Consider the following 13,890-nt stretch of genomic DNA (forward strand, 5'->3'; position numbering starts at 1 on the left):
ATTGTATTTATATTTCATGCTGCGAGGCAGTCGCCCCTTGGTTGTCCGCTCTGGGCTGGGCTCTGGGCGGAAATCGCAAAAATATTTTCGTACTCGCCACGGAAATGAGAAAAATATTTTACGCCCCCCAGCTCCGGCCATCCTCGGAGGAAGGGACCAGCGGCACTGTAGAGGGCAGAGTCCTGTTCTGTCCTGTCCAGTCCTGTCCTGCCGTTTATGCCATGCAATTTTAATGGCGAATATTATTTGTAAATGAATTGCACAGAAAGCGAAGGGGAAATACAGCGGAGCGGTGAATGGCCCAGAGTATTTATGCAGGGAGTCGAACCGGGCATGCACCACAAGGGCTTGGGTTGCTTTTTTGTATTTTTTGTCTGTCTGTCAACTGATTTCTCGTCCCCCCCGTTAGCGTTTGGTAATCTTATTATGCAACATTTTTGCATAAAACTGAATGTTGTTTTGCTGTCTAGTTTATTTATGAGTGGCTGCCACATGCGGCGTATGCGTAATATTCATTTTCCCCCTTGGCCGAAATCATTCCCAGTGGCTTCAGCTTCAGCTCCAGCTCCAGCTCTGCCTGCGGCTCCTGCTGGTGCTGCATTTCAAAGGATTAAGCGCTTGAGTGCGCAAGGACATGACAGCATTGCATTGCATCTACATATGGATATATTCATACCATACCCGATCTGCCACCACCTCCTCCCGCATCTCATTGACTTTGCATACAAATTAAAGTTTCCCAATCCTCAGTGTGGCTGCTCCTGCTGCTCCTTCTGTGGGGGTTCCGGTTTATGTAATTGAATTAGACGACGCGAGGGAGAGACAACAGCCCGGACTGATGTACAGGGTAGGAGGAGTTCGCATGGGGAATGCTCCATCTGCTGTGCGGCAAAACATGACTCATAAATCGCAGAATTCCAGAGATCCCAGGGATCTCTCATCCACATCCAATGAGCCTTTTCAGTTCGCATCACATATAGGGTATTTCAGTCTTCGTCTCTGGCTCTCCCTCCACTTGTATAACACAAAAATCTATTAGTTTGCTTTGGGGATTGGAGCTGTGCGAGGGAGCAGCGTGCATTGAACTGGTCGCGTGTCAGGTTGCGTTCAATCGCCCCGAGTCCCGTCCCTGCTCCTTTTGTGCAAACCTTTCTCTCCCTCTCTCTCTCTTTTCATCTCTTCGACGGAACTGCTACTCCGTTCTGTATAGTTTGGTTTCGGTTTCGGTTGCAGGGCCCCAAGAGTGCCATAGCGATTGATTGGCTCTGGGGCGGTGCGACTCGTCGCATTTGTCCTTTTGTTTATTGGCCATATGGATGAGTAAACGCTCTCTCTGTCTCTCTCTCTCTCTCTCGTTATCTCTGTCTATAGAACATGGTGCAGCTCCATCCTGAATGGATCCACAATGTGGATAATGCTGGAGAGTTGAAAAGAGAGAGCGCGCAGCTATCGGAGCAGCTGCATTAATCCGATTCCGGGACCATTGTTGCTGCTGCTTCTCCTGCTTCTGCTGCTGCTGTTGTGCACTTTAACTTACATAATGCCATTGTTTGCTGCATATTTACTTTTTGACGGTTTTCCGTCTGCCCGAAAACCCCTACCCAACCATTCGGGCTTTTGTGCGCCTTTTGTGCTCCGATTGGAGCACGTATCAGTCGTTTAGGTCGTTAGCTCCCTTCACAGTGCTACACGGAGCACAAACAACGCCGTCTAGCCTATGGATTCTGCCACTGACTCTGGGATGCTGCATCTGGCAAAATTACCGAATTGTAAGTGCTGTTTGTTTTTCTCAGTGCATTGATGTCTCTCGCAGCAAATCCATTGAACATTTCCGATTTTGTATTCAGGCCGAGGCAAGCTGTTGCCAAGCGTAAATATTGCACATATGCACAAATCTCCCCATTACCCTGAATTTGCATGTGCCTCCCCAATAAGTAGGCGGCAAGTGTGCGGCACACAAGATGATGCGGCTGATGCAGTCTTAGGTGCAACTGCCAAATATCTTCACTCGCATTTGCATACACGACTGACAATCTGCCATTAGTCCGGAGCCCGTCCTGTGTGGCATTCATTGATATGCTCGTATTTTGGCAGTTGCTGGCGGCCCATTGGCAATCAAAATGTTAGATAATATGATTGTATGCCATTTCAATCGTTGAGGGTTGTTGATTAAACGAAGAGAAAATTATCGTTTGATTTTGAATCAAGAAATGCAATCACGTCAGAAATCTGTTAAATTCAGGCAAACTCATCCAGAAGCTTCTGCCGAAACCGACACTTGACTTTCGAGAAGTTAATTCGCCTCTCTCCCACCATTCCCCCATGCTGCACGCGTCGCAGTAAAACTCCCAAAGATATCCAACCAACCGCAAGTCGCTGCTTGACAGCGTTATCGATACTCAAATGCCGTTGCACCTGTTACCTACCGAACCTACCGATTCCAGACACCTCCATCGCCTTCTTTGAGCTCATTAAATATTTAATTGGTGTTCGGTTCGAGAGCTTTCATATTGCCACCAATTTGTGGCAGAGTTGCCGCCATCTCCGCCTCCCCTCCCCAAAAGAGTTCCATGTTCGAAATTGGCAGCTGCGGAGCACTCATTCATCCATTAAGTGGGAGTAGAGGGGGCGCAGAGTATAGTAGGCGGATATGGGAACTGTAATGAAATCTCGGTTCACTTCCTCCGATCGACAATTAAATATTTTCTGCCTGTGCAACGCTGCAACTTGCTAGCTGCTACCTGCTACCTGCTGCTGCCACTTGATTTTCCTATCTCTGGCTCTTTTCGCTGCTGGCACTCGACCTCAACAAATTTTAACTTGATTTTCGCAAAAGCAAATTCTCGTTTTCTGTGGGTGTTGCTGCTGCTGCTGCTGCTGCTCCTCCTCCTCCTTTCCACATTTATGGGTCGTTGCAAGTTTTTACTACCCTCTGCAGGACTCTCCCATCCCACTCTGCCACTCTACGACTCTGCCACTCTGCTGCACTTGTACGTTGGCCAGTGAAAAAAGGAAAGGTTCGCTCTGGTCCATGTGCGTGCCGCTGGCTATTTTTACACCTCGCTCTCTTGATCGGACGGGTGGGTGTTCGGCGGCGGGACGGCGGGTGCTGGCCTCGGGTTCCATTTGTAGTTCGGGCTTTAAGTGCATTTTGTTGCCATTTTTTGCCCTGCCGTTTGGCTTATTTCGTTTGATTTTATGCGGTTACGTGAATTCATTCGAGTGCTGCTGTTGCTGCTGCTGCTGCTGCTGCTCCTGCCGGACAACCCCCGGCCCCCCGCCACCGGCCAGTCCCTCATTTGCCCTCTCGCATTTCCGCACCAACCACTCTCGTGCCGTATCTCTCGCTCTCCCTGCTGCTGGCCGGATAGTGTGGTGGTGGTAGTGGCAGTGGTAGCTTTCAACGTAAGCGATTTTTTATGTACGCCTGTGGTTTTAATTTCAATCATTTCGCTGGTTCCTCGCTTGGTCGGTTGGCTAGTTGGTTGGTTTTGGCCTGTTATGGTTGAAGCGGTTAAAGCGTGGGTGGTGTACACTGTACAGGAAAGCGGGGAGGTGGAGGTGGATAAAGGCCTGGAATGGTGCTCGAAAATCAACGTTAATAAATATGCAAATGCGATTGCGATGCACAAATACGATTACGCTGGCCTCTCTCTCTCTTTCGGTCCATATGTTGCCGCCCCTAATAACATCGCACACACACACACGCACACGAGCAGAAACACACATGCAAGCGGCTAATTGCTTTATCATTTGTGTGCGAGAAAGAGCTTTAATACTTTAATGGCCACTTGAGTCGCAAAAGTTGAGGTTTGTTTCACCCTCTCTTACTCTCTCTCTCTCTCTCTCTCTCTTGCTATCCTCTCTTACATATGCTACAAATTAGTTATAATTAAGTTGAGGCACAAGCTGCACGGAGCGAGCTCCTTTAGTCTAACACTTAAGCTGGCAATACAGTTACGTTACTCCGGATCACATGGCCATGTATGTGGCTATGTACGTGGCACACGACCCACCCATCTCACCCACCCATCGCAACTCCTTTTTTGCCGAGTTGCTTACCCGACACATTAAATGTAATTAGCTGCGCGTAAGGTTAGCGCAGAACTTCTACTTCTGCTACGGAGGACCAGGACACCGTCTCTAATTAGTTATCTAAAAGTTAGTTGGCGACACTAATGGCAGTGGAAGCGCAGCAGCGAAACAAACACTGGGCTATGTTGCCACGAAACTTGTGTAGCATACTTTCCTGCATTAGCATTGGGTCGCTGCCTCTGACTTTCTGCTTTGTTTCTACTCACCACCCCTGGGTGTGAGTCTGCCACTGGCACTAGCACAAATCATTTGTTCAAGCAACATCAACAACAAGAAGGAAGGACATTAAGGTTCAGTGACCGAAGTTATAGATACCCTATGGTAGATGGCTATATGGACTCGCACTACATATATCTAAATATACATACATTTGTGTAGCAGTCCCCCTCTACGAGGGGGTATGTATGCATCGTGACAGCCCTTAAGTGATGCCATATTTTTTTTGTATTTTATTTCGCTAAATTTACGCTACCTATTGTTTCTGCATTCTCTCCTTCTCCACTTTCTGCCACTTTGCAGTCGTTTGTTTTTGCTGTCCCTCTCTCCTCTCCGCTCCTTCTGCCCCGTAAATCACTCCAAACATAATGCGATGTAGTTAAAATATGCGCTCAAAATGTTCCTCTGTTCCGCTCTATGCAAGAAAAATTTGCTAAAAGTTTTTCTTGTCCGCTTGGCTATATTTATATGTATACACTTTTTTGTATGCTCTTTTTATGCTGTTCCGAAACTTGTGGCATGGCTTATTGAGTTGCCTCTGCTGCTGCTGAGGACACGTCCATAAATGTAGGGGAGGCGGAACTCTCCTTGCTGCTGCTCCTGCTGCTGCAGCTGAACTGACTTTATACTTGAACAAGTGCTTGAAAAATTACTTGATATATGGCCTGCGAGTGGAGAAGAAGTCCTGAGCAGATATTTTAACGGGGGATTTTACAAAAGCTGTATACAAATTTACATTTTACAAGCAGCAGACGAGCGTGCAGTTTCCTTGAAGGGTGGCAAGAGCGAGTGTAAAAATATAAGTCTTCATCCAGGCATTGCAATTAATCAGTTCTGCACTGACATGTTCATCGGAATCAGCTTGGCTTTTTATCGTTAGTCGATAGAGGCAAAGCCGAAAAGCTTAAAAATTGGAAAGATCCAAGCTTGAAGCTTATCAGTCCGTGTTGTTCGTGTAGTTGAGTGAACTCGATTAAGCACAAAATAATATCTATGGCTTTTTGAATACCTTTTCAAACGCCTATCTGCTCCTTGACTTCTCACCTGCCGCCCACAGTTCACCCAACCATCCGCTGCCCTTGCGGCATTCCTCCCCCGTAATCTGATCGTCATCATCATCATCATCATTCATCATTAACATTACCGTGTATCATGGCCGAGTGCCTCTGTGTTAACCAATATTTACACAGTTACATTTTTTTTTTTTGATTGCATTCCCTGCCCCGAGTACAGTTTATATGTACATATATTTTATACTTTACTTTTCTATATTTTATTTTTACCTTTTTTGTAATGCGTATATATTAACAGGCGGCAAACAAGTTTATTTGTTTTTGTTGTTTTTTGTTTTTTGTCGTTTGTGTTTGCATTATTAAACGGAAAAACACAAATTGTTTTCATAGGGTGTGCCCCATGGGAGGGGTCTGGTCTGGTCTGGTCTGGTCTGGGGCGTTGGGCGAAAGTAAATGGAAAAAATTGCCAGAGGCAACATTTTGTGCCAATTTTCACTGGCAAACATTTTCGGCATTATTATTTTTTATTTTTTTTTTTTTTTGCTGTTTGAAACGAATGAAATTCATAATAAATAAATACAAATTCACATTCGAACCCGAACCCAAACCCTCGAACTAACATTGTCGTTGCTGGTCCTGTTTTCGATGAAGCTTTTATTAGGGGGAGTGTGGGGGGATGGACGCATCGGCAAAACATGGCAGCCAACAGTTTCAATTTATTTCCAATGTTTCAAAATAAAAAGAGCAGACGGGAGGAAAAAAATGTGAAAAGTAAACGTAAATTGAACATTTTAGCGCGCTTTTAAGCAATGTTTTTTTTACTTCACACACACCCTCCACTTTCCACCCTCCTCAGGCCACAATCAGCGCACCCACACACACACCTGTCCAACAACAACAACAACAACAACAACAACAACAAAAATAACAGCATTGCACTTAGAACTTCCGCACGATAAAATTAAATGACGGCTGCTCTGCTTGCTCTCTTCACTTCACGTACGTCTCCATCCAAAACAATCTATATCAAGGAGGAGAGCAGCAGGAGAGAGGGGGAGAGAGAGAGAACGACAGCGCCCGTGAGCGTTGGAAAAAAAGCTCAAGAGCGTGACCGAAGCCTTGAATACCCTAGTGGATGGATGTACAGGTTTGATTACTTTTGTATATCTTGTATATACCTTGCAAGTGTCTTCTTGAAGGGTATTGAAAGCAAAATATATCGGCGTGAAGAAAAATAATAATAGGAAGCAAAGGGAGGAGGAGGAGGAGGAGAGGAGGAGAAATCACTTATGATGAAGTTGTTGCTGCTCTTCGTTTGCCCGGCGTTTTGTTTGAAGTGGGCGCCCGCCCCTGAAATGATGTTACCGTTAACAAGGTGAAAGCGAAAGATGAAAAATCACTTAAACAATTTGATATTTGATTTGCCTGTCGCAGCCAGAGTACCAGCACCGCCCGCCCATTCCTCCGTGGTCGGTCCTCCTCCTTAAAGATTTATAGAGTTTTTATCAGCACTTCACCGCCATCCTCCCATTCCCCTTGCCCTCATCCATATCCACCGAAGAACAGCTCATAAATACGCATAAATCCGAGCTGATTTGATTTTCCGCTTTTGGTCTCTGCTCTGGTCTGGTCTGGTCTGGTCTGAATTATGGCCATAACAAATCTTTGGCACGGCTAAAGCCAACGTCACGTAGTCACATCCCTGAGGGGGGGTACAGGGGGAGGCACGAGGCAATGGAGCAGTCAGTCGGCCAGTGGATGGCAACTAGACTTTATTGATAAAGGCATAATTTATTTGAACAATCGACAAAACGCTTGTGTCAATAAAGCCAGATAAATATCTGGCATTGTAGCGGCTTTATGGCCCTTTTTTTTCCCCCGTTATTCGATTTTCCCCGTTGCTCTTTGTTTTGTGGTTGCGTGACAGTGGCCAGTGGGGCGGGAGTGACAAGGAGATGGAACAGGCTGACACCACATGGTAATACAGTGAGATGTCGCTAAATGGCACGATATCTAAATGCGGCATATCGCTTCACAGGAGCCGTCAGAGAGTTTGATCCCTGAAGAGTCAAGCAAATCGGGATTATCTTCTGATCTGCTCTATCGGATTACTACTGTTCACCGATTAAATTAAGTTTTGCTTCTCATTATTGCGGCATTAAGCTCTGCGGGTCACGTAATAAAGTCAATAATTAATTGAAATGTTGAGCCATTTATAAATAAAGGTCAATTACAAATTGGTTTAATTACATTGCAGCTATTTACATGACACTGAATCAACAGTAAAAAACCATAAGCACATACATATGTACATACGAGTAGGTATATACATATGTGTGCAAAGAGCTCCTGACATCATGAAAACAGAATGAACATACAAATGTAAGCTTTTTTCTCGTATTTAAATCATGTTCCTGGCATATGTTTAAGAGGGAAATTTATGCGAGTGCAAACAGTATGAAAATAGAGCGTGGAGAGGAGTGGTGGCATGGCACATACGGCAGAAGTTTAGGCCTGCTGCAGACACGACAAGACACGTCGCACTATTTTGCAGTTTTTTAACGGTACATGTCAGGCCGAAGGGCAGAAGGAACGGGCGGGACAGGGCGGGGCGTGGGTCTCACTTGGCAGGCAAACATTATCGCCTACGTGAGCTGTAAGCTCAAGTGAGCTTCAGTCGAAGCAGCATTTGTGTCCTTTCTCTCTCCTTTGTGTGTGTCCGTGTGTGTGTGTGTGTGGGGTTACATCAATTTGTTAAGCATTCACACGTTGCACTGATAATTTTATTTGATTTTTATTTGATGCTACAAATAAGATGCTGATAACATTATGTCCTATCCTGTTCCACTCCTCTCTCCGCCAAACTTGAACTTTAATTCTATTTTGGCACCCCCCCTCCGGCCCAACCATATTTTCTTTCGTTCTTTGGCTCCTTCCCTTTCTGCCTCTCTCTCTCTTTCTTTCTTTACTTGAAATGATTATTTTATCGCTGTTGGCAAACATTTGTTAGCATTTTAATTACATTAGAAGGCAAACACTTGAAAACTTTGTCAACTGGCAGGCGAAAAACTTACCACAAAAAGCACAAAAATAAACGCCAAGAAATTACAGTTACGAGTGGTAGTGGCAGTGGCTGTGGCAGAAGGACGCGGCAACGCGGCAACGTCTGATGCAGCGGAGGCAGACTGTCGCCTGGCCACCCCACCATAATGACAGCATGTTGCAAAGTTCTTTCTCGCTCTCGACTACTATATCTGTCTCCGATAGCAACGTCGGAAACGACAAGTTAAAGCCTGCTGCGGCAACGGAAACTGTCACCCGTCGTCCGTCCGCCCCTTCGATGCTTCGCTTTTGCCGTTCAATAGTTGAGTGGATAGATAGATAGATATATAGATACATACCTGCAATGAGAAAGAAAGAGAGATGGTTGCATTAGTAAATGTTTGGCTTGGTTTGGTGCTTGGTGCTTGGTGGCAAGAAACGGTCTAAAAAGTTACCTAATTTTACAATAAAATGTTAATTGTTAAAACCAGACAAAAATACGATTTCTAAAGAACACCCTGGGAACCATTGGCACTGACTGAGTTTTGGGAATCCATATAAAAAACGAAATACATTTAATTTGAAAACTTTTCGTTGGCTGTTCCCTTTTTTGTATTGTTAAGCAATGTTGTACTTGGTCAGCGATGTCCCACCCATTTCCATCCCACGACCCCATCGATCAAAGTTTGGCGTGTTTTATCCGTCAGCACTTATTGCCTGGCCCCGGGCTGTATCCCTGTGCTGTGTGGTGTGTGTTGTGGTGTCAATCGGTGGGTTAGAACCGACACCGACACACACACACACAGCGACTGCAAACAAAGGAAACATTAAAAGTGCCCGACACCACTATGGTTTGGGGCAGCTATGGTCAGACAGCCACGCCCTGGGGGGTCCGGCCGGATACGGTTAACTGCTGTTGTGTCCTGGCTGTTTGCGTGTCTAACACTTTGAAAGCGAACCTTCGACAATATTGATCCAGACAGGCTCCAATCAGCGTCAATCGCTCGAGTGTTGCATGGTGTCCCAATTGGTGTTTTTTGCGACGCCAAAAAGGGCTCACAAATTCATAGCAACAGCATAAATTATGAACAACAAATTGTGCGAAAATAATCAGCGACTTTCCCAGCAGTGAAAGCCAGTGAAAGAGCTGAGAATTAATTGTTGATTAAATTGTGAATAATCGAAATCGAAATGTACATAAAGCCCTACAAAGATGAAGAATAAATTAAATCAGTTTGCTACTGTACCAAGCCTTTCATTTCGGGGCAAAACTAATTCCCAGCTGGCCAACATCGCGCCGTCTTACAGGCAGCACCCCAGGCAATTGGCTTAGAGCCGGGGAATGGCAAACTCCAAAACTTAAGTCAAGTCGAGAGTCAACTGCAACTGCAATAACTAAGGGGGAAAATGGCTGGGGGCTCAACGAAAATTGAGATGCAGATGGAGATACAACAAGTGAAGTCGTAGGGGATGCAGATAGAGATGTGCGCCCCGAAACTTGTATGCAATTGTTTTATTTTAATTGCTGCCTCGGACATGGACAAGGACACGGACCCCGACAGATTGGAGAAAGGCAAGCAAATGAATGAAACAACAAATAATGAAAAGAAACAGAAAATATATGCGGAGCTGGCATTTTGGAACTAAAACTAAAGCTGAAAACTGAAGTTGAAGTTTCCCCTTCTGCCGCCATGTCCAACCAAGCCGTTTGCCTCTTGCGAATCGCTCTCTCAGTTGGACGAAAATAAAATTAATTTAAAAGTTTTAAACAAGTTTTCCATTATACGGCCACACGCAGAGAGCATCGGGAGCATCGGGCATCGGGCATCGGCGGGCAACTTTCCTTTTGGCGAGTAGTTAGAAACATTAAAAGTTATGCTTCTGCTTCTGCTGTTGCGCTCATATTTTTGATTTTTCGCAGTCGGGTTCCTCCGCTCCCCTTCTCGGAATGTGCACTCGGACTTAACTGCTTTTGGCCTTGGCTATTTAATTATGATTATTGAATTTAAAATGTCACAAAAATGCGAGCGGATTTGTTTTGGGCCGTGCAGTATGAGAGTACAAAACGGAAATGGTCAGCGTATTTTACCTGTACCCGTAATTACTTAAAAGCTTTGCGCTACTTCCTACATACTTTTTGATCCAACAGGATGAGGGGAGTGAAACAGGATGTCCCCATGAATAATACATAGCCTCCCGTATATATGTAAATTAAATTGCTGCTGCTTTTGGCTGCTAATGGAAATGCTAACAGCATAAAAGCGAATTGAAAGTGGAGGCCAATATCCAAAAGTAAATCAATAAATATTCGTTAATTCGAAAAGTGCATGGCATTCTAATAAAATACGAATGAATTTATGGTTTAAATACGGTGAAAAATAACAAAGATAAGTGTGAAATATCAACCCAAAGCGATGTCATATTTTGTTGTGCAGAAAAGCCAATTAATTCATGTCATTTGACAGGGCAACGAAGTGAACGAAGTTTACAAGAAAAACGACCCTTTTTCCACTGAATAAATATTTATATTCTCTGTGCTATGTGTACATATGTATAAGTAGTTTAATTATGGATAAAAGACTGCTGGACAATAACATAATATACATACACATTTACGTATACAATTTGTTGCAGTCAAGTGCATTGATTGAAATTTACTCCGGGAAAATTAATATGCGACCTTCGGAAACAATTGAATTCAATTTAAAATCGAGCAGCAACCACCGCGTCAGGCGATGTGCAGGTGATCTCAGAATGCTTCGGACTTCGACAGGGTTTTTCCTCTGCTTTAAACTGAAAGCTTTGATCATTCTTTTTCGCTGTCATAGGTTTATTTGTCCATAAAATACTTCTTACAGACGCAACTGTACTCCAAAGCTGCCATTTTTCTCTAATGCCATTTCCATTTATCCTCCTGCCAAGAGGTCGAACCTGACATTATTGTTTATTGAGGCTATTGTTGTTAAAAATTTTGAGTTGACAGCCAGACTGTTAAGCCGCCTGCTGCCTTCACTTAACTTCATTATGTCTGATGGCTGAGGGCCACAGAGAAAGTAAGGAAAGTAAAGAGAGGAGGAGAAAAGGCTAAGCTTTATGGCGTGCGTAATGCCAGAGTTGAAATGAGCGCACGTTAGACCAGAACGTGCTAAAATTTAATGCTTCAGCTCCAGCTACAGCTACAGCTACAGCTTCAGGTTAAGGTTGAGGTTCAACTTTAGCTTCAGGTTCAGGTTGGGCTGGGTTAAAATACTCGTAATGTAAGCGAGCGCAAAATGAATGATAAACGAGCACACGTCAAATTCTTTGGCCAGAGCGAGCAGGGAGAACAGCTGCCTGGGCAGGAGGAGGAGCAGGGGCAGAAGCAGCAGCAGCCCACGCTGGTTATATAAATGGTGCATGAAAAAGCCAAAATAACAAAAACGACCAAGTGATGTGGCACGTTCTTATGGCGTGGGAGGTCCTGTGTCCCTTCCCTGGCTTGCTTCTACGAGCTCTGTTTACTTTTGGTAAACATTTTTAGCGCTGTCCTCCCCTGCTTGCCATCGCTTGCCCCATCGCTTGCCCCATTGCCTGCCCCATCATCATTTGGTGTGTGTTTTTGTTGTTGCTGTTGTTAAATTAGAATTATTGAAATTTACTTGGAGAGACTGACATTAGAGTCAGCTGTTTTTATTGGTTTATTCAGCTTGAGCAATAAATCCAGCGAATGATTAAGTGCTTTGGCATCCATTCGTTGAATCGTTGGATTTTTTGCGTTGCTGGCAGGCGCCACAAAAGGTGTGAAAAAGCATTGCCAGACAGCTGCTTGCCGCGAATTTTCCCAAACAGCAGCCCCATCCCCCGCCAATGGAATGTATCCATGGCTCTAGCTGGAGATATTGGGGTTGGTTAACCCCCTTTTATCCGACAGAGTCAGGCACATGTCATCCTCATCCAGGATTTTGCTGGGTTTTGGGCCTTTCTCGCATTGTTTGCTGCCTGCATATTTGACTGTTGACAGCTGTCTGAGGCACTGAGCAGCGAGAGCAGGGGCACCAGAGAGAGAGAGAGGAAAAGCTGCGGCTGGCAAAAACTTTTTGGCATGTTTCTACGCTTTTAGCCCAATGTTGGCGTCACGACTTTTGCTCTTCGCGCGGCATATGTTTGCATAAATGCATGCAACACCATCAGCAGCAGCAGTAGCAGCAGCAGTAGCAGCAGCAACAGAAAAACTCTCGGAATGAAAGATAAATTTAGCAAATACGCTGAAAACACACAGATAGGCGGACAGAGCAATGGACAGACGGATAGTTAGACAAGGGATACGCAAGGGATATCCTCAACAACTTGAAAATTCCAAAGAATTTCATGGACCAATTTGACGCGAGTTTTTAAGTCTCATTTTTTCCTGGATTCCCCTGATTCCTGATCATAAAAAGTCACACCAATGGCAAATTAATTTGTTATAAAAATATACCGATAAATCATGAATAATTTTTAATAGTTTTTTACGGTCATACATCGATAATGCGAGTTTATCTTTGTTTATTTATGCTGTTGGCATGCAAAATGAAGCAATGATTTATGATGGCTAGGGGCTAAAGAATGCATAATAAACTGCCATAAGCGCGTGTAATCGATCAATTATCGATAGTATTTCAGTTTGATACATTAATAATCCTTCCTTGCAATGTTTGCCGTATGCATACAATCCAATTAAACCAGAAACCAATCAGCGTTTAAAGTTTTTTTCCACCAACATTTCTGCAATAATTGGCAGGGCATCGGCTTTTTCCGCCACGCTGAACCGCACCATCGCCACCGGCCTGTCGGCCAGCTGCATTGTGCTGCCCAAACGGGGAGAGAGGGCGAGACATAACGGTCCCGGCCAGACATCATCAGACATCGAGAGCATTCCATCAACACTGCACAGCCAGGGCCAACAAAAAGTGAAGACAAAAACATGGCCGCTATCGAGGCTGACCATTCGGCCGCCCAGTCTATCAGCTTGCGCTACCCTTGGCGCCCTCGATCTACGCAGGACCCTATGGGACAATCCTGCAATCCGGATATAATTTTTCATTTTCATCCCGACACCTTTTTCAATTTCAGCAATACAAATGTTTGAATTTGTGCCGCTTGACTAGCTCTGTTCCTCTCTCCGTCTGGCTATCACACACACCCACACACACACACTCCTCCTCCGCGTGCCTCAGCAGCTCCTGCACCTGCACATTCCCCATTCTAACTGCAATGCAATAAAATTTCAATATGCAACTTGGCAAAGTCATGTCCGGGCATGGGGTTGTCGCCAGGTGAGGCACAGCCTTTGAGCTACACCAATTTTGTGTTTTTTTTTTTTGGTGTTCTCTGCAGTGCCAGGGTGGTGTGACACCTAAATGAAAGTTTGCTCGAGAGGAGGTCTGTTAAAGGTGGTGGTGGTGGGGGACAAAGTGACTAGACTGCACCCTGGAGCGGCACTGGCTAAGCAATCAATATGCGAGCAAGTCTGCCACTTGTTTGGCTTTCTTGGCCCCGGGACAAG

General features: G+C 44.9%; 1 protein-coding gene and 1 long non-coding RNA gene across 2 annotated transcripts in view; both read right to left on the bottom strand.

Annotated features, from left to right (window-relative positions):
* Window positions 1-13,890, bottom strand: part of LOC111079933 (matrix metalloproteinase-2) — a 79,932-nt gene that overhangs the window by 24,259 nt on the left and 41,783 nt on the right.
* Window positions 8,066-11,359, bottom strand: LOC111079931. The gene is made up of 3 exons (XR_002608412.2): window positions 10,975-11,359; window positions 8,399-8,725; window positions 8,066-8,313 (listed from the first exon to the last, which is right to left on the bottom strand). It is a non-coding gene; the product is annotated as an uncharacterized LOC111079931 (long non-coding RNA).

The sequence above is a fragment of the Drosophila obscura genome, unplaced genomic scaffold (assembly GCF_018151105.1).
Source record: "Drosophila obscura isolate BZ-5 IFL unplaced genomic scaffold, ASM1815110v1 contig_25, whole genome shotgun sequence".
NCBI classification, from domain to species: Eukaryota; Metazoa; Arthropoda; class Insecta; order Diptera; family Drosophilidae; genus Drosophila; species Drosophila obscura.